This window comes from Eumetopias jubatus, unplaced genomic scaffold (genome assembly GCF_037043125.1).
Source record: "Eumetopias jubatus isolate StellerSeaLion01/CBP00866 unplaced genomic scaffold, mEumJub1_p1.0 scaffold_5, whole genome shotgun sequence".
Taxonomy (NCBI): Eukaryota; Metazoa; Chordata; class Mammalia; order Carnivora; family Otariidae; genus Eumetopias; species Eumetopias jubatus.
The window spans coordinates 45,542,008-45,566,428 of NW_028274811.1; the positions used below are offsets into that span (position 1 = coordinate 45,542,008).

The 24,421-nt window shown below is 42.1% G+C and overlaps 1 pseudogene; it reads right to left on the reverse strand.

The window, feature by feature from the left end:
• Positions 1-11,363: 11,363 nt before the first annotated feature.
• LOC114220980 (tubulin alpha-1B chain pseudogene) lies at positions 11,364-12,739 on the reverse strand (annotated as a pseudogene).
• Between the last annotated feature and the right edge of the window lie 11,682 nt (positions 12,740-24,421).

A 24,421-nucleotide genomic window follows, 5' to 3' on the forward strand; every position in this document is an offset into this window, starting at 1 on the left:
GACTGGTTTGCCATAAGGTCTATCAGTTGGAATAGAATGTGATGATCAAGCTGATGAGTACTGTGGTTTGTGGGACAGAGGTCTTTGTCACCAGAAATATGTCATTCTCCTTGACACATCAGTCTCATTAGCTGATTAATAGGACTCCTCACCTAAGCAGTTAATGACCTCTCAGGAAATTCAAATCGAACCTAATCAAATTTCTGGACCTGTAAACCTTAGACCTTAGAGAATTCTGCTGCAAGCACACTTGGCCATGGCTCCAGAAACAAACCCAGATGCCCTTCCTTCTCTTAGAGGCCTCCTTCCCCGTCACATATGCCATTTTTCTCTAAACCTAGCTTCTAGTTACTGAAACTAGGTAAGGACCAGGTTTTCTTTTCTTTGAGCATCAGGCCTAGATAGGAATGATGCTCAGCTAAGCTTGAGAAATGCTCTCCTCTGGGCTCCATATTCTCCCACCAGTATTTCACACATGGGATTGGAAATACATGTGTGAAAGTCAGGCTCCCCTCTGTGACGTGGGCAAAGACTTCTTTTTGTTCATCTCTGTATCCCCACACTCAGTGCCTGGCATGTCAAAAGTATTCAATAAATGGTTGGGAATGAAGTAATCATTCAGTGTCATCAAGAACTTGAAAGAAAGAAAGAAAGAGAGAAAGAGAGGAAGGAAGGAAGGAAGAAAAAAAGGAAGAAAGAGGGGGGAGGGAGGGGGAGGGAGGAAGGAAGAACTTACTGAGAATTTAGACATGGAATTCAGAACTACAAAAGCAACGGTTCCTATCCTCAAGCCAAATCTATGAAAAACTGAAAACCTCAATTGTGAACCATGATTTGGTCTTAGGCATGGGTCACTGTCAGAGAAAAACAATTCAGAAGGAATCCAGAAGTAATTTCCAAACAACGAATTCTCTTTCTCCCTTTCTCAAACAGTGTTATAGGGAGGTTAGTACACAGCAACAATTCATAAAACCCCCTTCTGTTCATATGGTGACTTGACCTCACACGAGCTCTTTCAATGCACTGCTTGCTCTTCTTCAGATTCCCCCCGCTAAACACCTCTTCCAGATCTGGTCCCCAAAGCTCACTCCTTCTGTCCCTCCATCTCTCCCCTTGATTCTACATCGCAAAAGTCCAAAAGAACTGGTTTGGCAATATCAAACCATGCTTGAAATGTGGGGAAGGAAAAGAAAATGAATAAGCAAAACCAGAACAATTCTTGGTAGATAGGGCAAGAACACAGTGAATCTATCATGCATTACAAATGTTGGCCTCTTCATATACAGATACAATTTACAGGTGCTGAAATGAACAGGAAATGGTACAAAGAAAAGAGTTTGAATTGTTTAAGCATCTGCAATGTTACGAGACTCTTGACACTTAATCACAAAATATTTATTGAGCACCTAGTCTTAAGAACTATTTTGGAAAGGACACTATGGCGAGGGACCCAAGACCACCCCGACAGTTGGACATTCACTACAAGAACTCACAGAACTCAGCTTATCGTTCTTATAGCTAAGATTTTATACAGCAGTATAGTAAGAATACACAGCCAGATCATAAGAAAAGACAGAGAGTGAGCCTGGAGGAGTCCATATACAGATTTCCTTATGCTTTCTCCTTCCCATGAGCGGTCAGAGAGAGAACACGAACCCCAGCAACAAAAATGCAGCAACATGTGTACAAGGATTCAGCCTAGGGAAGCTCCTGAGAGACTCAGTGCCCAAGGTTTTTTACTGCTGGTCACATAGGTACTTTCTGACTGGCACATTAAAAAATTCCAGACTCCCAGAGGGAAGCAGGTGTTCAAGCATAAATTAGATTTGTGCACAAAACTCTAGGCACAACGCACCATACCTATCAGTTACCTGTGGACTGAGAGCACTGAGAGAACCAGGTTCCTAGACACCAGCCAAGAGCCAACCTTGCCATCAGGCCTTTCCAAGGCTAGCAGTCTGAGGACTGCTATGTTAACTCTTTTCTGCAGAGATACAAAGACCAAGTTCTTGCCCTTGAGGCAAATAACATTTAGAGAAATAACATGTATACATTAAACAGGCAAAGCAATACAGTAGACAGAGCAGGCTGGCTAACACTAAAGCAGCATTGCCCAAAATGTGCTTGAGACCACATTTCTCAGAATCACCTGGGTGCTCATCAGCCTAGTGGCAACAACTCAAAGCATCCTCAGCAGTGGAAGGATAGAACGTCAGTCAAAGCCAGGGGTTCCTGGTGAGATTATAGAAGACCCTGAATGCCACAATGAGAAATCTGAATTTGATTTCATAGCTGTGGGAAGCCAGTGAATTTTTTTTTAAAGATTTTATTTATTTATTCATGAGAGACAGAGGGAAAGAGAGAGAGAGAGAGAAAGAAGCAGAGAGAGAAGCAGGCTCCCAAGGAGCAGGGAGCCCGATGCGGGACTCAATCCCAGGGCCCTGGGATCACAACCTGAGCCCAAGGTAGATGCTTAACCATCTGAGCCACCCAGGCGCCCCGAATTTTTTTTTTCTTAACCAGAAAATAACAAGAACATCATAATCAAAGCAGCACTGTTTGAAGACGCATCTGACTACATTATGTAGAATACAGTAAAAGGGGTAGAGATCATAGGCCAAGAAGCCAGAACTTCAAAGGGAAAGAAAACAATCATCACAGACACCAGGGGCCATGCGGTAGGAGTTAGACACTGTCCGGGTGCTTAGCATCAATGCCCATGTCAGCCATCTACAGGAGGTACTACTGTCTCCATTGTATAGGTGAGGTCGGCCGATGGCATACAATGGAATGGAACCCAGATAGCGTCCATCACTCAGGTACTTACTCACTATCCAACAGACCTGTGTAACACAAAGTCAGGATAACAGAAAACCAACAAGTGGGGAGCCAGTGCCCATGGCCAGGGCGAGGAAGTAATCACGCGAACTCCGTCACTTCTCTTGTCCTCTCCTCCCTTTGGAGGCCTTATTCTTACATAACAGGCAGAAAGTCATTTTCCCAAAGTGGCAGAAGACTGAAAGAGAGAAGTAAAACCCGAAGTTGTCAAATTTTTCTGAATGAGAGGAGAGGTGGAGAATCAACAGGAGTCACAGCTTCTTCCTGACCCAGATAGATAGTAAGAAACCAAGTGCCACGTTGCATCTCGATTTAAAGAAAGGAGTGGCCAACTGCAGCCTTCTTCGACCTTTAACATCTCAGAGAAATTTTACACTATTAAAATGTTCCTTCCTGTTTATTTCCCTCTGACATCATACAACCAAAACATCACTTAGTAACTAGACTACTCTCAAGACTATGATTTTTTTAAGACATCTAAAATTAACACTTGTTCCAGAATCATCACCACTCTCATCAAGATACAGTTGTTGATCACTTGCTTGCATAAAAAGTTTTGCAGATGCTAAAGGAAGACAATGACCCCAACGGCTTTAGAGGACACAACACAGTCATTTGCTTTAATCGATAAATATCTCTCCTAGTTCTCCATAAAACCCAGAATTAAGCAACAAGACATGACAAGCCACTCTTTATGGGGAATTAATCTGTTGCCTCAATCGACATTAAGCAGGAGGCCAAAGGCCATTAAAATAAGCTGAAATTGATGTACCAAAATAGCTCAGTCCAGGACACTGATCTTATCATGTTGGAAATGACTCTAAAATCTTTATTAGCTCTTAACATAATTCTAAGTGAGCGGTCCATATCTTTCATATTCAGATTCCCTATTAGCCAATTCAAACACTCAGAAGTATGGCCATGAAATGGCAAAGAGAAACAACTTGAACAAAACCTTCAAAACCTTCCACATCCCCCCAGTGGCCTGGGGCATGTACTCTGCTATTGGGGAAAATTCATCTGAATCAGGGAACCGGCCCAGTTACAGCTAGCTGGAAAATTCTTTTCCCCTAAGAGGTAATGGCAGCAAGAAGTTACTCGCTTATTATTACAGCACTGGGACGGGGTATGAAAGGAGACACGGCCTGCCTTCCAGGAGTCTCATGAGAAAGACGGGACAGACAGCTTAAAAACAACACGAACAAGCACAGGTAACTATTCCTCAACAGCGGTAAAAGCGTGGGTGGTGGAAGTCAAACGGCCTCCGTTGCAAGCCTTCCTTCACTAGTCACTATCTTAAAACCAAGTTTCATAACCCTCCCTATGCATCAGTCTCTTCTGAAAAACTGGGTGAATAATAATACCCACCTCCCAGGTAGTTGTGAAGAATCAGTAAGATAATGAACACAGAATGCTTAGCACAGAAAAGGAGCTCACCAAACATGAGCTGCTGTCACCACACAAGTCTTAGTTTTGTTCTTACCGCTAATACTACTGTTCCTACCACCGTGGCTACTCTCATCTACATTTTGCCCCATACCTTAAAGATAAGGAGGCTCCCAGGCTGCGTGAAGTGGTCCAGTCCAGATGGAATTGTTCATCGCAGGCAGGGAAGCCAGGAGGCTCATGGTTTGTGAGAAATGTCAAAGAAGAATATTTCAGATGGAAGCGATGGCTGTCGAGGGGAGTGAGCAGAGCCCGCATAAAGCAGATAAGTCTGCTTTAAATGGCTTCTTGAGCTGAGGAAAGGCACATGTTCACAGGTCATATGATTTTCCAAGCTGGAAAGTAACTTAGAAATCCTTAAGTCACTCAAAAGAAAAAAAAAATGCAGCTCTTGGGAAGCCACAAAAATCTTATGCCTTCCTCTAGTGCTATTTGAAATTTTGGAGTCAATTCAGTATGAAGAGGAAAGGAACGATGGATGCAGGAGTACCTCTGGGGGGGAAAAAAATCTGTTTCTATTTTGAAAGAGACATGTTTCTTCCCTGGATCATGTGGCAACAATGTTAGCACTGAATCAGCTTGCTCACCGGCGAGTTTCCTTCCTCAGTCATGGGGAGAACCGCCCCGTGCAGGTTACCCTCAAGGGCAAGCTTTTCCGCTGCTTTATTTTCAAATGCCCTAGGACACCTCCACCCTGCCTCCGAGACACCCCAGGACAAAGAGACCACGAGAGTCAAGCGACTGGCTCTTAGCCACACAGCTAGTTGGCGCTGAAGAGAAACAGGAATTCTGCAGATAGAGAGGAAGGTTGCCAGGAGGAGAGGAAACAGACAGGACAGTGAGGGCTTAGAATAACCTGCTGTGGGAAATCGATGGCGGGCACAGCTCCGTAGATCTGAGAAAGAAAAGAGACTTAGGCAAAATGATTCTTCAGGAAGAGGATTTTTGCTACTGTGTAAAGAACACAATAAATTAAACATGTCAGATCACTTATCTTGGCACCTTTGGCTATCAGAACTTAAGTGACATATCAACACAATATAAAGGGAAAAATCCAGGTGTAATTTTTCTCATGTGAGCAAGTTTCTAATTGGTGTTTAACCCATTTTAGGAAAGAAGCTGAAATGAGGCTCTTTCACAGTTGGTTATAACAAACGTAAAGGCCTGGCGGCTAAAGCAACAAATTGTTTTCTGTTAAAAGAAAAAAAAGAAAAAACAAAAACAAAGTCACAAAACTGAGCACACAAGAGCTTGGACTTTTCTGGGTGTTCCCCAAGTCGAAAGTCAGGTTTTATTCCTGCTGCCGTGGAGAGGTCCTCTTGCTCTGGCAAGCTGAAGACACTCTGAGTTCTCCTCACCTTAGATTTTCAGTTTAAGGAACTGGTGGCAGGGCATTTTTCGGGGAGAGTCCTCACCCTGGAGCCCTATGTGTACATAGGGACCGAGTACGGACCTGTGTTCGTGATAGATTCTTAGCAAATGTTTGACTCAAGACTCAGCTGCCACTCTTAGCTAACACAGCCTTCTCCCAAAGGGGACAGGACAAGAAAGGAACTTTGAGACTGGAATTTACCCAGCTTAGCCACTTCCCCTACTACTTATCAAAGGCCTTGCGGATTGGAATACTCGTAAAGGGCAAGATCCACACACCCATGTTTGAGTTACCATCTAAAACCAAAGTCAAATACACTTGTAGCATTCTTCCTGCTGACAAATAAATTGTAGTGTTTTCTCAGAAGATGACTTCCTTTTGTCTTGGAGATTGGCCAGCAGACAGGGATGTGGGCCCCTCCAGAGTTTCCATACAGAAAGGGATTGGGGCGGGAGTCTATCAAGAGGAACATCGGGGACTTTGCTTCAAGCTGTGTCTGCAAAACACTCATTACATGTTTATTGGACCACTACTTGGGTTTTATCAGGATAGGAGCACCAGCTTCAGCTAAGTGGAGTTCATGGAGGTAAGGGTTAAGCCCCCACAAACAAGGCACTCTCTGGCCTCCAAATGGAGACTGAATGAAAGGATAGAAGGCCAGAGGGGGGAAAACTTGGAAAATGATGAAACTCTACTGTCAGTGTGTCCACTCCAGTATGAATCTGTGAAGTCTCTCTTAAGATGTTTGGGTCTGGGAGTTCAGCAGGTCAGAGCCCTTGCTGGAGTGATCCAAGCACATCATTCCATACCCACCCTCAACATTTTTTTACTTTATTCATATCCTATGTTGGTTTCCGGAAAAAAAAAAAAAAGAGTAACATCTGTGAAGAGATAATACCATAAATGGTAGAAAATTCAAAAGTTAGACGAGAAAATACGATGAAATATAACACCCCTCCCACCTCTATCTCCCAGCCACTCAACAACTGTTAGTTTCTTGAATATACTTCCAAAACTGTTCTACGCACACACAAGTATATACGCACATTTTTATGAACATTTATATAAGACACACAGAAGAGTTTTCAAATTTTTTTGTGATCCACAAAAAGCAATGAAACTTCTCTTGTGTCCCATTGGTGTAACTATTTTTTCCGCAGTACCAAGGTGCTTTAATCATTTTAGCTTCATAGTGTATGTTCAGCAGAGCATTTTCATTATTGTTTGGATTCAGGACTTTCCCTGGCTGTTCTTGCCCTTTTATTTTTCCGTGGGAACTTCACGATCAGCTTCCCTAGACACATGGTCCTTTCCTTCATTGTATCCTGACACCAACTGTTGTTGTTTGTATGGATAAGGACTATTGATTTTTTTTTTTTTTAATCAAGCCACACTACTCCATTCTCTGCTGATTGCTTCTGGCAGTGATCTTTCAGTGAATTTTGTTTTCTAGGCACAGTCATATTATTTGCAAATATGGTTATCTTACCTCTTCCTCTCCAATTTGTATATCTCATTTTTTTAATCTAAAATGTTAGCAAGTACCTCAAGATTAATGCTCAATAATGTGATGAGAGTGACATCTTTGTCCTGATTTAATGCGAATATCTATTATTTGCCTGTTAAGTGTGAGATGATTTGGGAGGTAAGGTACATATAGGGACTTAAAATTAGTTCTATTTTATGAGGTGTTTTTCCATAATCAATAATGGATTTTACTTTTATAAGATACACAGCAGTCATGGGTATGAGCACATGGTTTTACTTTTGCTGTTTTACTACATTACTGTGGTGAATTCTATCAGGAAGTTTCCCAAATACTAAGCTAACCTGCCTTTCCTGAAATCAACCTCACTCGGTCATGTTTTATTTTTCTTTTATTGTCACTCTGGATCTTGTTTGCTAATATTTTACTGAAGACCTTTTCATTGAGAGTCACAAGAGACATCAGTCTATAATCTTTTTATTGTTGTTCCATGGCAGATTTTTGTCACCTTTACCTCATGAAAAGAAACCAGTGACTTTTATCTAGAAAAGTTTAAAAAGCAATGGAGTAATCAACTCATTAAGATCAGAAGAGCTTACCAGGGAACCTTGTAAATTGTACCTTGTAGTTGTGGAGAGAGGCAGCCTGCCCCCAACTTTTCTTTTCTTTTCTTTTAGTATAATTCATCTCTTTAAGTTTTCAGACCCTTCTGGGGCCAACCTTAGAACTTTACCTTTTCTAGAAATTAAATATTTTTATCCAAGTTTTTAAAAAATTTATTTTGGGGTATAGTTGACCAAAGAAGTCTCCTATCAGCTCCTTTAACTTTCTGAGATTATTTCTCAATTCTTGTTTTCTTATTTCATCCATTTCTGCTTTTTCCTTGCAAAAATAAACGAGTGTTGCAACATTATTCACAGTAGCCAAAAGGTGGAAGCAGTCCAAGTGTCCACCAACAGATGAATGCATAAGCAAACAGGATATATACATACAAGGAATATTGCTCAGACATAGAAAGGCATGGTGGTCTGACCTATGTTACCAAGTGGACGAAGCTTGAGGACATCATGCTCCATGAAATGAGCCAGACATAAAAAGACAGATATTGTATGATTCCACTTAGATGAAATACCTAGAATAGGCCAATTTATGGAGTCAAAAGGACATCAGCATTTACCATGAGCTGGGGGGGAGGGAGAATGGGGAGCTATTGCTTAATAGACGCAGAGTTTCTGTTGAAGGTGATGAAAATACTTTGAAAATAAATAGTGATGATGGTTGTACAACACTGTGAATATAATTAATGTCACACTAAATTGTATGCCACTAATATAGCAAATTTATGTTAAGTATATTTTACTCCAACCCAGAGAATACAAAAACACTAATTCAAAAGGACATACACACCCCTCTGTTTACTACAGCATTATTTACAATAGCCAAATTATGGAAGCAACCCAAGTGTCCATCGACTGATGAATGGATAAAGAAGATGTGGTATATATATACACATATATACACACATACATACATATACACACATACATATATACACACACATATATATACACACATACACATATATACACAGATACACACACATATATACACACACATGCATATATACACATATATATACACACACGCATATATATACACACATATGCATATATATACACACACATGCATATCTATATACACATATACACACACATATATATACACACATGCATATATATACACATATATATACGCGCACATGCATATATATATACACATATACACACATATATACACATATACACACACATATATATACACACGCATGCATATATATACACATATATACATATATACACACACATATATATACACACACATGCATATATATACACACATATATACGCACACACATGCATATATACACACATATACACACACATATACACACACGCATATATATACACACATACACACAGATACACACACACGCATATATACACACACATGCATATACATACACACACTGGAATATTACTCAGCCACAAAAAGAATGAAATCTTGCCATTTTCAACAATATGGATGGTGCTAGTGAGTATGCTAAACAAAATAAGTCAGAGAAAGACTAATACCATGTGATGTCACTCATACGTGAAATTTAAGAAACAGAATGAACAAAGGGGGAGGGGGGGAAGAGACCAAAAAACACTCCTAACTACAGAGAACAAACTGATGGTTACCAGAGGGCAAGTGGATGGGGGGATGGGTAAAACAGATGATGTGGATTAAGAGTACACTCATCCTGATGAGCACTGAGTAATATATGGAATTGTCGATTCAGTATATTGTACACTTGAAACTATAACAATGTATGTTAACCACACTGAAATTAAAATTAAAATTTTTTTAATTCCAAAAAATAAGTATAGCCAACAGTTTGAATATTTTATACAGATGCAGCTTGTAGACTTAGTTTTGCCATTTTAAAAATTCTTGTAATTCATTAACTCTTACTTTTATCTTTATTAATGTTTTACTATATTTTCTCTAATGCACATTACTTTATAAATTCTGGTATTGGAGGTTTAAAATTCACTTAATTTAATTCTTAATTATAAGTATTTAATGCTATGAATTTTCCTCTAAGCACTGCTTTCTCAAGATCTGTCTCCAATATGTTGTTTTAATTTTTGTTGTTTTCTAAATATTCTGCAATTTCAGTTTTAAGAATTTAAATAGTGTTCTTTAGTTCCCAAAAGTTAAGATGGCTTTTTCTTCTATCTTTGTTATTAATTTTTTATTGCATTGCTCTGTCAGAGAATATTGTCTATTTCTACTTGAGAGAATTGATTGCAATTTTCCCTACAGCTTATAATTTTTGTGACTGTTCTAATGATACATCAAAGGACAGTATAGTGTTTTCTGAGTATATGGCTTAATGTGTATCTATAAAAGCTATCTTACTCATTACATCATTCCAAGAGTCCATATTCTTACTTGCTTTTTTTTTTACTTTCTCTGTCAGTGTTAAGAGGTAGGAATTAAAGTTTTCTATTATTAAAGCTTTTCTGTCTATTCCTGTTTCCTTTAATTTTGGCACTGTGGTTTCCATGACAACTTTTTTATCACATTAAATTACATCATGAGTTCCATCTTTTACTATTATCAAGTGCCCTTTTTACTAATGTAATGCTTTTTATTCTGAATACAACCATATAAGTATGATTGCTTCTTTCTCTCTCCCTCTCCCTCACTCTATTGGTATTTGCTTTTTAATCTACGTTCATTAGTTTGGACTGCCCTAAGAAATACCACAGACTGGGTGACTCTAACAACAAAAATTTACTTTCTCACAGTTCTGGAAGCTAGAAAATCCAAGATGAGAGTGCCAGCATAGACACATTCTGGTAAGATCTCTCTTCCTGCCTTGGAGACTTCTATCCTCTGCACCTTCGCATGGCAAAGACAATGTTCTAGTGTCTCTTTGTTTTCTTGTAAGGGCACCAGCTCGATCAGATCAGGGCCCCCGTCTTTTGACCTCATTTAACCTTAGTCACTCTTTAAAAGCCCTATCTGCAATGCATAACCACATAGAGGGGGGTTAAGGGCTTCAACATATGAATTGGGAGGGGGCCAAGATTCAGGCTACAGCAAGGTCTGCCCAACTCTCTACACCCTCAGCCTTTATGGGCTTCACTATTTTACACACATCTCCCATATCACACATAACTGGATTCCACTCTCTTTGTAAATGTAAGTCTCTTAATAGGTGAGTGGGACAATTAGCATTTATTTTTATGGTCATATGTTTGGTCAAATTTGGGTACTCATTTTTTCTTTCTTAAAGCCTTACTTTGAGACATGATGGAAAATCTAACAGGTACCCATGGAAAAGTAAGACCTGATGACAGTTAAAAGTGAAGACAATCGGGCACCTGGGTGGCTCAGTTGGTTAAGCAAGTGCCTTCGGCTCAGGTCATGATCCTGGAGTCCCAGGATCGAGTCCCACATTGGGCTCCCTGCTCAGCAGGGAGTCTGCTTCTACCTCTGACCCTCTTCCCTCTCGTGCTCTCTATCTCTCATTCTCTCTCAAATAAATAAATAAAAATCTTTAAAAAAAAAAAGTGAAGACAATCTAACCAAAAAGCTTGAATGTGTGTCAGCTAATGTTGAAGCTAAAGTTGTGAGTGTGACAAGCTACAGGGTTGAAAGGAATGGTAATTAGTATTCCTCTCCTTCTTCACCCTCTCCTTCAACAGAATCCATACCACTCTCTGTATAATCCTTCTCAAGGGCAGCCATGTCCTCATTGGCCTCAGCTCTCCTTCCTCCATGCCCTCACCCACATACAGTGAACAAAGTCACACTTGGCGTACATCAAGTCAAACTTGTGGTCCAGGGAAGACCAGCCCTCTGCAATGACTGTGGTGTTGCTCAGCATGCACAAAACTCTCTGTACTTTGACCAGTTCTCCACCAGGTACCACAGCGGGGGGGGGGGGGGGGGGGGGGAGGGGGAGAGGCTGGTAATTAATGCCAACTTTGAAGCCAGCCAATGGAGGGTAAGTTCACAAACTGGATGCTGTGCTTGGTCTTGATGGTGGTAATGGCAGTATTGACATATTTGGGAATCACGTCCCCACAGTACAACAAGCAGCAAGCCATGTATTTACCATGGTGAGGGTCACATTTCACCATGTGGTTGGCTGGCTCAAAGCACGCATTGGTCATCTGTGCTATAGAAGGCTGTTCACAGTAGGCTTTCTCAGCAGAGATGACAGGGGCGTATGTGGCCAGAGGGAAGTGGATGTAGGCATAGGGCACCAGGTTTGTCTGAAATTCTTTCAGATCAACATTCAGGGCTCCATCACATCTGAGGGAAACAGTGATGGAAGACACAATCTGGCTAACAAGGCAGTTAAGGTTAGAGTAGGCTGGGCGTTCAGTATAGAGGTTTCTATGAGAGGTGTCATAGACGACCTCACTGTCTACCATGAAGGCACAATCACAGTGCTCCAGGGTGATGTGGGTAGTAAGGATGGAGGTGTAGGGCTCAACTCCAGCTGTGGAAACTTGAGGGGCTGGGTAAACAGAGAACCCCAACTTGGACTTCTTGCCATAATGGACCAAGAGATGTTCCATCAGCAGGGAGGTGAATCTGGAACCAGTTCCGCCTTCAAAGCTCTGGAAAACCAAGAAGCCCTGAAGATCCCTGCACTGGTCAGCCAGCTTCCAAATTCAGTCCAAGACGAAGTCAGTGATCTCCTTCCCAACAGTGTAGCACCCTCAGGCACAGCTATTGGCAACATCTTCCTTGCCTGTGATGAGCTGCTCAGAGTAAAAGAGCTAGCAAGAGGTGCCAGTGTGAAGTTCATCAGTGACAGTGGGTTACAGATTTACAAACAGTGCCCTGGGGACAAGCTTGCCAGAACCTGTCTCACTGAAGGAGGTGCTGGAGTCATCTTCTCCCGCAGTGATCTTGTCACTTGGCATCTGGCTGTTGGGCTGGATGCCATGGTCCAGGCCATAGAGCTCCCAGCAGGCAATGCCGATCTGGACACCACCCTGGTCAACATGGATGGAGATGCACTCATGCATGGCAGCTGCAGTTTAGCAGGCACAGGTGACAGGAGCAGACACTGGGTCCGGGTTACCCTCTGCGACAGGCTAAGAGTCCAGGTAAGTAACACACTCTCGTACTCATATTTTATGTTATGATTCTCTTCTCTTGCTTTTGATATTCCAATGTGTAGTCTGTTTTGTTATAATGCCAGCTTGATCCCCCCCTTTTTTGATAGTTTGCTTTTTGTTGCCTAAATGGAAGATTTTTTCTGTCTTTAAGGGCCAGTATTTAGAAAAACTTGGAAATGTGTCAGTGTTGTTCATTGTGTACCAGTTTTTCCTGGATCACAGTGCAGCCTTTTCATTTGGAGATTCAAGTCTTATTTTATTTCCTGAAGCACTTTACTCTTATCTCCAGGCTTCTTCTTAAAGGATACCAATAATGCATATGTTGCCTTTCTTTTGCCTTCCATATATTTCATATTCTCTTTAATCCATTCTAAGTTTGTTCATTTCTAGTTGATTTGTGCTTGCTTTTTTTAATCCTGTTTGCCTATCCATCCGTGATGTCAACTGTGCCTATCTTCCCCTGTGTTTATTCCAGTATGCTTGCATTTCAAGGATGGCTTCATTTCTCTCTTCTGCTTCCTTCCTGAGATTTCCAAGTTGTTTCATCCCCACCTGTCAGGTCCCTATTACTTTCCCGCAAGCTCTCAACTGCTCTGCTTTCAATGGTTTCATTAAGTTGTCTTAGCTCGTAGCCTTGTATTTAGTCATCATTTTCAGCATCTTGGTGGTTCCTTGTTCTTGTGAGGATCCCCTTCTGCCATATAGATCCCATGTCCCCTACCCTCCTTTTGTCATATACTATCTTTACATAGAACCTGTGCTGTTTGCCTTTTGTGTGTTCGTTTTCCAATTACATGCATCCTTCCTGGACTTTGGAACTGGTTCACGTTGGGAAGGGGGTGAGCAGTTCCAGGCTAGTAGGCATTCTCCAGGGTTTGGGGAGAAACTCGTAATGACAAGGCTGTATATGCAACTTATTTTAGCTTTTACCTCTCTCTCCAGCCAACAAATATGGGCAGCTAGAGAACAGGGCATAATTCACCTCTCGTCCACCCATCTCACCAGGAGACAGACAAAAATGACATTTCTACATGTTTTAATTCACCTCTGCTTTTCCCATTTCTTTGTGCGATGAAATAGGGCCAAGGGATCTGGTTCCCCTCCACCACCACAAACAGCTGCCATTCCTATGATTCCAAAGCCGAGATCATTGGCTTTGCTCCTCAGAGTGCCATCTATGTAAGAAAATGTTTTCCTGCCAACCATGTCTGAGATCTACATCCGCAAACACCGCCACTGGGAGTCTTCCAGCAGCCATATTTGATCTTTACTGTATGGCCAGCTCTCCCCATAGATTATCTTTTGGGGGATCGTCCTCAGTTTTATCAAAGGTGACATTCGTATTTCTGTCCTTTTTTCTTTCCGGCAAATTCTAAGAAGCAGTGGAAAAATATCTTCAGTATGTCCTTTTAAATAAAAGCACCAGTATTTACAAAAGGTAAAGTTTCAAGTGAATGCAAAGAGCCACCTTAAAGGGGAGAAATATGCTGGCAGGGGGACCCATATCCTAAGAACTGACCATGGGAGGGGAGGGAGCAGTTACTTTGCCAGGGCCCCAGGAGGGGGATGAGAAGAACCACTGTTCAGACTCTGTATATGCTGGTCCCTCCCTGTGAAACTCCTTTCCCCCAACACCCAGTGCTTTGTCGTGTCCTACCCTTCAGAGTCCTTGATACTCAAAATGTGATCCATGCACCAGCAGCATCAGCAGTAGATGGTTAGACGTGCAGAAACTCAGTCTCTTCCTCAGACCCCAGATTCAGAATAGGAATCTGCATTCTAACAAGATTCCCAGGCAACTCATCATCACAGTAAGTCTGGGGAGCACTACTAGAGATCTCAGCCCTAGCATCCTTCCCTTCGCTGACCCAATCACCTGAGGTTCCTTTGTTACATAGGCCTACGACACTTCTTTTCTTCTGAGATCTCACTCTGTAATTATACATTTATTAGAATATGTTTAAAAACATATTCATCTGTATTTCTCCTACTAAACCAGTTCCAGGCCCCATGGCTATCCCACAACCAGTTAATAAATATTTGCTGAAAGACTGAGTGTGTAGCATCTTATATTTATGTCTCAGAACATTTTTAGCGTTAGTTGGCACTTGCTCAATCTCCCACCAGAGGCCTCCATGCACCGAACGCATCCATGCCCGTATCCACCAGCAACGCCCCAACTGAGCACTCCAACTTTGAAGGCCCTGCCAGAAGTGAGCGAGGAAACAGAGGAATGAACGGGATCTCGGGAAACTCCAAGAAATGTCATCATTTCATGCACAGCTTCCCAACATCCTATATACTTGTAAATGGCCCAGAGAGATCCTGTTACCGGAGTGTCATTTGGGAAAAATCTAGTCATGATTTCTGTGTAGGAAGGGAAGACACTTCGCCGGCACTGGAACACAGAGCCAGCGCCACCAGCCCCAGGCCAGAGAGGCTGTGTTGCTGCAGTAAGGACCCAGTGAGAGATAGGGGGTTGGTGCAGGGCGGGGGGACGCCGAGAGGGGCTTCCGCTCCTGCTCTGCGCACACCCAGCTCCAGCAGCGCCATTTTTCCTGTCTGTTGCCCTCCCCAGGTGTAGGTGAAATTGCCGTTCTCAGCTGTAGGGGGCTGTTTTGATGAGCAAGGAACGAAAAGTGACAGCTTGAAACTAGTTTCCCTACGTGGATAATTAAACCTTTACTAAATATAGTAGGTTTAAAATGAATGTTAACAACACTGAAACAGAACATGCTAATTCTAAAAATACAGACTCCCTCGCTGTGAAAGTCCTCTCAGGAAAAGGGGATGCTGAAGCACAACGATTTCATCCCTCCTGCCCACCACCCACCACCCAGGGAGCCAACGTGTTCCAAGACCAGGGTTACCACATGGCAGGGGAGGAAACCAGAGCTGTTACCAGACGCTCCGTGAAACTCTCAGGAAACTAATGGGAGAAAGTCAAGGGTGGAGAGGTTCTCAGGCAGCAACGCTCTCTATGGGATCCTGCCCAGCACCAAATCAAGCCAACCAGCTCTTTTTATTTTTATAATCAGTAAATGTAAAACTCAAGGTCATATGGGAAGGAAATGTCATTAGCTTTGAAACTGTAGCCCGTGATGCATTTTATCAGAAAAGACATTCAAATAAGAAAAACTTTCTTTGAGGAAAGTCAACTTTCTAGGAAGGCACCATCTTGAATGATTAAATCACAAATGACTTTGACTCTCCATGACCTCCAAAGCAATGACACCCAGATCTCAAAGAAGGCTGTTCCCTGGTCATAAAATGCTCCACTGCAATTCCCCTGGTGTAATAATAAATGGTCAACAAAGCTTCAAAAGGTTGTCTTCACTTGGTATGTTCACTTCCCCAACTGTTCTCTTTTGAACCCATTCCAACCCTCTGGTTGGAGTTTCTATCATGGGCATCGTGTCTCCATATTGTGGGATCTAGTGGTCAGCCCCTCATCATGCCAGAAGCATGTGACAGGGCTGGTCACGCCCTGCCTGAAAATCTTCACTTTTCACTCATCTGGGTCTCAGCCCACTGTTCCCTCTGGTTCTCTTCTGACCTCAGTAGGGACAACTTAGCTGAGACAGAAAGTTGCATTTTGCTTATATGTGACCTCATCTGCAGGGACCATGCATTCTGTTTTTGAAAAGCTTGAAATTTTTTCACAGCAAAACCATGTATGTGAATATGACAGAACAACAGCCTTTGTCCTCCCAAGATATTATGTGTATTTTCAATCCTTCATACAGGCAAGGCCTCTTTCCCTCAATTTCCAAAAATAGTAATTAGTCCTGAGATGTTGTTGCTGAAAGATATTCTGTGAAACACTGTCACTAATTTTTTTTTCCACAGAAAAAAGAATATGGTTCAATTTATAGCTTTTGAACAATGCAAGAAAATCATGGCCACATGAAAGAATCCTCATTCATGCTTCTAAGGCTCTTTAGTTGGTTTAGTTATGCTAGTAACTCCCTCTCCTGGTTTCCTGGGACATCCCCCTCCCCAGCACCCCACACCTATGCACACACTTGAGAGCAGATAAGCTTCTTCGTCTTCTGGTTGAATTGCCACACAACAAAGACAAGATCCTATAGCTTAGAATCCCTCAAATTCCCCTTTTTGGCTCTTAACTGATTCTTTTTTAGTGGATATGCAAACCTCTGGATTGGAGACAACTAAGCATAAATTATACCTGAGTTCAGTGTCGTACAAAGGCTACCTGGTACCATATTCATACGTGCCTGCTCTTGAATTTTAAAAATCCTAGGACGTAGGCCAAGACACCTAAGCCATGTGCCCAAGTTCTAACAGTGGTCAGTGCAGTACCAACCAGAGCACTGTCTCTCTCCAGCAAGACAGGGGTCTTCCCTGACTTGCTGCTCTGCTACAAGCTACTCACCCCAGGCTCTACAGAGTTCTAGCCTCCACTGTGGAATGCACTGCACAGAGCCCTGCACTGTTCCACCCTTGGTCTCCTGGTGTTCGAATGACATGCCTACATAATTCTTAAAAACCACAGTCTCTGATTCACATCTGGTCCATTAGGTCTCTCTGACTATCTCTGGTTCTGCCTGGACTTCTATCAAAAGGAATCCATTCGGGCGCCTGGGTGGCTCAGTCGTTAAGCGTCTGCCTTCGGCTCAGGTCATGATCCCAGGGTCCTGGGATCGAGTCCCGCATCGGGCTCCCTGCTCTGTGGGAGGCCTGCTTCTCCCTCTCCCACTCCCCCTGCTTGTGTTCCTGCTCTCGCTCTGTCAAATAAGTAAATAAAATCTTTAAAAAAAAAAAAAAAGGAATCCATTCATTAACAAAACTTTCAAACAAAAAGTCTCTTGGGCATTTTTAGAAGTTTGAAATTTAAATTTAAACGAGGGGGGAAAAGGTTTGACATAGTGGCTTTAAGAGCAGCATGGGATGTTGCCTTTATTTTTTCCACTTGAACATAATCAGAGGATTATTTCCTACCATCTTCCTTGGAAAGGCTGATATTCATTTGTTTTTCTAGCACAGAGCTCATTAAAGCTCTTAACCAATATCAGTTGACTCTGGGTTCCAATTACCTCAATTTCTTTAAGAGAGCCCTCAAGATTTCTGATTTCACTTTCTTCCTATGGTAATTTTTATTTTTTCTTCAAGTTATGATCTTCTGGTTTCCTCCCGAGTAACAAGTTAGCAAATTCCATGAGCTTCAGTACATCAGCCTTACCTAAGTCTCCAGATATTCATAATAAATAATCTTGCTAATTCCTGGCCTACTCAATTGCTTCTCACATGAAATGCTTTATAATGGGGAAGTGACATTGTGCATAAACAGAAATGGGATTCCTAACCATTGCCTTCCAATTCCTTGGGTCTAAACACATCCCTTTCTCCCCCATGAAACATGACTGAAGGTTAATTATTTTGCAGTGCTTTTTTGAGGTGGACCTCCCAGCCCCAGCCCCATGGATCATACAGACTTTTTATTAATATCATTAATACTTTATAAGTGCTGTGGATTGTTCCTGCTTCCTCAAAGGAAGCTATCACATTTTCCCCCTCATATTCACAGGATCTAGCAGGTAGTACTTACCTGACTAACAGAGTAGTTAGTGAGTCAACATTTGTTGAATTGTTGGCTTTTCCCAACTCTCGACAGAACTTAACTTACTGGTCTGAGTGAGAAACTAAAACGACCTTGCCTTGGCTACATATGCTAAGTGGAAGGGAGAAGGCAGGAACTACTACTTATGTTTTGTGGGGTGATTAAAGATTTATGTATGAGAGAGAGAGAGGAGAGGAAGAGAGAATCCCCAGCAGACTCCCCGCTGTACATGGAGCCCAACACAAGGCACAATCTCACAGCCATAACCTGAGCCAAAATCAAGAGTCGGACACTCAACTGACTGAGCCACCCAGGCGCCCTTTTACTACTTATGTTTTTGAAACAAATATACTGACTATCGATTTGTTCCACAGCCCCCAGGTGCATGAAGTGTCGTGTTCCTTTAGTTTCCCAATGTAATTCTAACTAGCCCTGGCCCACTAGACTTGACAGGAAATCCAATCTCAGTCATTTTCAGGCCACCATATGCCCCATCCACCAATACAGGAATGCTGGAGCTTCTGTAACCCATTTGGAGAAGGGCCTCGGCTCAGATCCTCTGTCTTGGTCCCAGAACCTTGAAGTGTAATGTCAAACCCAGTGGCTCACACCATGGTGGGCATCCCTGTCATTCACAGGATCCACCCCACCACTGGAGTCTGCCCTGCCTCCGAAAGTCACAGTGTCTCTTCGGCAGGCACCACCCGCAGGGGGCTCAGCACTTGCTACATCCTCTGTGGTTCGACCTCAAGCCTTCAACTTTCCAGTGTTCCCTCAACATTAGTCCCGGGCAACAGCTCCAGGAGCACAGGTCTATGCAACAACAGTCAATTCATTCTCTCCCAGAGAAAGGGCAACTCAGACTTCCACATGAGACCCTCTAGCAGCCCTCAACCAGCAGGGATGGAGGACAAGGTTAGAGGGGAAAAAGAAAAACAGAAAACTTACTTTTGCCCTCATTGCCACCACAAATAAGTTACTTCTACTGCTGATCTCTGTCTTTAGTTAAAGATTTGATAAATACAACTAAGAAATTATTCCAAAAGAGAAGGCAGGAAGGCTTTTTTTCTTTTTTAAAGATTTTATTTATGTATTTGACAGAGACACAGCGAGAGAGGGAACACAAGCAGGGGGAGTGGGAGAGGGAGAAGCAGGCTTCCCGCGGAGCAGGGAGCCCGACGCGGGGCTCGATCCCAGGACCCCGGCATCATGACCCGAGTCGAAGGCAGACGCTCAACGACTGAGCCACCCAGGCGCCCCCGTTTTTTTTTTCTTTTTGAAGAAGTGTGAGCAAGTGACAATGGAGACATAGGACCAGGAGCAACCATTTCAGAGGTATGAAGGCTGCTCTGCTTCTCCCATTGTGTAATTCTCAACATAACAATCTACCACCTTTCCTTTCATGGAAAAAGGCCATGTCCACAGTAAGTTCACTTCACTTCCTCCTGTTTTAGCATTTCTTCCATTCTTGACCTGTCCTCCAACTCCACAGGCAGTAATCAAACCAGACCACTTGGGAGAAATTAAAACAATTGTGCAGATTCTGAAACTTGCTGCATGACATTTCAGTTTTTTCAAATACATTACTTGAAAAGTTAGACTTGAAAGGAAATTGTGGTTGTTTCAAAAAGTCTTTCACCTTTGTGTGGAAATTATTTAATCTGACAATTGCTCAGTTGTCATCTCTACATGACCATAATTCATTTGTAATCTACAAGTTTATTGAACTCAGGAATTCTTTTTAGCATAACTTACATAAAGGACTTTCTTAACCTCTAAAATTTAATGGGTGTTTTATATTGTGTTTACTTTTTCCATGGGAGCCGAGAAAGAAATCTAGCATGTCTGACACTTTTCAGAGATGTACTTGTTCTGTATTCTGAATCCAATTCAAATGTTGAAAGTTCAAGAGAAAGTGCTTAAAAGGAAATAGTTTCAATGTATATTTATGCCACAATGACATTTGTAACAGATGTAATATATTACATAATCTATAATTTATAATTGCTAGAATTTATGTACTTTGAGAACTTTCAAATAGGATCTATCAATATTTATGACAAGGTAGAAAAAGAGTTATGAGATACTATATAATTTTTTTTTACTATACTCCCCATTTACAAGCAGAATGTCAGTTTTTTTTTAAAGATTTTATTTATTTATTTAATTGACAGAGAGAGAGAGACAGCGAGAGAGGGAACACAAGCAGGGCGAGGGTCAGAGGGAGAAGCAGGCTTCCCGCCGAGCAGGGAGCCCGATGTGGGACTCGATCCCAGAACCCTGAGATCATGACCTGAGCTGAAGGCAGTCGCTTAAACAACTGAGCCACCCAGGCACCCTTCAGAATGTCAGTTTTTTGTCCACTCTCTTAGAGAAGGAGTAAACTGAGGCAGAATGCAGACAAGGCCTATGACATTTCCTGGCATTGATTTCTGAGGGGGTGTGCGAGAATTAAACACTTAAGGCTAGGAAAATGAACTGAGGTCTTTACAAAGTGTCTGAGACAAATCAAAAAGGAAAAGAATTTCCCACCCCAGCCTACCATCACCCCAGAAGACAAAAAAGCCTTCTCTACATCAAAGGAGAGTGGAGCCTTGGGGTAAAGTTGTCCTAAGGAAAAAAAAAAAAAAAAACCCAGGAAGACAATGGCCACAGCCAGCCTCGGTGCAGGGATTCTGGACCCTTAGCACTTCAGAGAAGGAGAAAACTGTTTCTGCTTCAGCCCCTCAAAGTACGGCATGGCCAGAATAAGACAAGCCATGCGCACAGGAACCTGGGGTGACCCGGCAGCAACCCATGAGGCCAAGGACCCAGGATCCAAGACTAGGACCACTTGGGGAGACAGTCCTTCCCAAACAACTGCATAGGACGACATGAGTCATCTTCAACATCCCCTAGAATCTGGACTTCAAAAGTGAAATGAGAGAAATGTGGACCCAGGCCTGACTGCCATTTTTTCCACAACACAAATAGAATGGGGACTGATACAAGAAATGTTGATGGATGATAGGGAGAGCACCAGGATTTGTGGACTGAGACTTATACCCACTCTTAAGGAAATATTTAATCTTCATAATATGTTTTCCAACTAAGCAGAAAGACATTTATAGTCTTTATTTCATTGACCTTATCTACTTTTATTGCATCATGAAACTGGCACGTTGTGAGGAAACCTCAAATCTACAAATGCTACCCACTTGCAATGCTCACTACTGGAAGGTCAGGAGGAACAGTTTATGATTTTGCAGAGAAAAAAAACACAAAGATATAAACAGCAAAACAGAGCAGGGTAGTGATAGGACTGAATGTAGTTCTATTTTCTTTTTCATGGATTGTGTGGTGCTCAGAAAATATTCCAACCACTATTTCATAACATCAGACATCCTAATGGCCAAAATAACTATGATTTAACTAACTATTATGGCATCAAAAAGTCCAGAGACATTTGCTTTCTCTTGGTTATTTAGAAAGAGTGAAGCCCTAAAATATGGAAAGATGACATCTGGTTATACTGAAATAAAAGTGAATCCTAAAAGCCAAGTCACCCCAAGTCTTCTCTATCCATGGAATTAGCTTGCCCTCTTTTGTCTGAGGACATCAGCTTCTCCTTGCTTGAAAAGCCTATGATAACATCACCTGGGGAAGATGACTTGTGAGGGGATGCTCATCCTCCGGAAGACCCACCAAAACTCCAACTACCTCTTGTAGACATTCTACTCACAACTAGGGCTAGTTCTCAGCCTGTTCCAGGGAGTCAGTCACACAGCGTAATACAGAAGGAAAGAGCTCACTCTCCAGAAGAACTACAAGATTTCGCTAGATTATTGGCATACACCTGGGAAGTCTATGTGGGAGTAGATTCTAAGGGTGTTAGAGTATGGAGGATGAAACACAACATTAGATTGGGCCACATTCATCGATATGGGTTTATTTACCAGAGATTCTGAACTTAATGTGTTAGCCTATGCAGCTAGACGTGGCTCTAACAATTTATGTGGCTGGTTGGCTGAAACTTGGTCCCAACAGTGGTCTACATTTAATGAGGTTGAAATGTCAGGGAATACAAAAGCATAGGGAGATAGTAACGTTAAAGATAATTTATTATTTATAATCTGCACAGTCCCAATTATATTCCCCAAGGTTCAGAATATATTCCCTTCATTAAGCATTGATAAATATATCATTGGGTGGAGCACCTGTATCCTTGAAAAGGATCACTCACTTTGCAGACCAAGTATGACCATGAAGGGAGTTTCATTGATAGGAGATCCCTGATTTCAGTGGGATGACAGGATTCCAGAGGAAGAGAAGCCATAAGGCAGCAATTGACCACCAAAGACCACAGGGACACATTCACCATAAAGGGCACAAGGGATGCAATGGTGATCTGAGAATAGGATTTAGTAAGAAAAAACTCTAGGTCTGGTGGCCAAAGGCCTTGCTTGAGTTTCAACAAAGAAAAGGAAAAGGTATGGGCACAGACTTCTCAGAATGGGCCCAGCATGAAGAAATTTGTATTGCTTGTCAATTCTTACCCACGGGCATCCACTACAGACGTTGTTTAAATTTACGCTGGCTGACGTCAGTCCTACTCTTTCCCCAGCTATTTCAGGGCTACTCAAAGACCCCATGAGCTTAGCGACAAATGTGTCAGGGATAGAGGCTCTAAAAAGACTCGACAACACAGATCTCTCCTTGCTAATGTTGACCTGCTACCAATATTGCCAATTTTCTAATCAGCCAACAGCAGAGATCAACCCTGAGCCCCTGATGTGGTACTATTTACCAGGGGAACCAGTCAGCCACCTGGTAGCAGTTTGCCTTGGACTTCTTCCATTATCAAGGGGATGGAGATTTGTCTTCACTATACTAAATATATATGCTGGATACGGATTAGTCTTCCTATCCATAGCACCTCTGTCAGAACCACCATTCATGAACCACCATCATGGTATTCCACACAACACTGTTTCTGATTTTATAGCAAATGAAGTACAGCAATAGACTTAAGCCCAAGTAATTATATGTGATTTTCATCGCATATACCATCACCCAGAAGCAACTGGACCGACTGAAATGTTGAACAGCTTACTGACAACTCAGTTACAGCTCCAATCGGGAGACAACAGTCTGAAAGAATGCAGTATATGCTTTCACTCTGAGACTTTATGTGGTGCTATCTCCCCCAGAGCCAGAATACATTGATCTGGGAATCAAAGGGTGGAAATAAAAGTGGCTCTTCTCACTATATACATAACAATCCTTTTGCAGAATTTTTGCTTCCTTCCCCAGCAACTTGAGCACCACCGATTTGGAAGTCTAAGTTCTCGAGGCAATGCTTCCACCTAGGGACATAAGAATGGGTCCGTTGAGCTGTAGGGTAAGAAGGCCACTTTGGACTCCTTATGCCACTCAATCAAGGGCAGGGGGGTGTTAGATTCTACTGGCTGGAATGATTCTGTTTACCAAAGGGAAATTGGGGTACTCCTAAACAGTGGAAGCAAGGAGGACTACATCTGGGACGCAAAAGATCCTCCATTAAACTTCACAGCAAGAGTGAAGGTTAATGGAAAAGTGTAGGAATCAATTTTTTTAAAGGCAGTATTACCAAGAACTCAGACTCTTAGAAATGAAGGTTTGGGTCACTCCACCAGGTAGACAACACTGATCTTCTAAAGGCAATGAGAACATGGAACAGGCAGTAAAAGAAGGCAGCCAGAGGTTTGACCGACAGCCTTTTAATCAATTACAGAAATGCGAACTGCATAGTTTCTCTTTTCTCTTTGTGTGCTGTCTGTGTGTTCACGTATATTAACCATTTTCTTTTTCTTCCCTTTTTCCCTTCACTATTTGATCTGTCAGCCATTTAGTTTAGCCTTTAGGTAAGAGAACACCCAATGGGACTCTGACTGATTTTGGAAAATAAGGAATACAGCCAAGGACATAAATAACTGTTGAAATTGCATGTCTCCTCATTCAGGGGAAGGGATGAGAACTTCTGCACATCT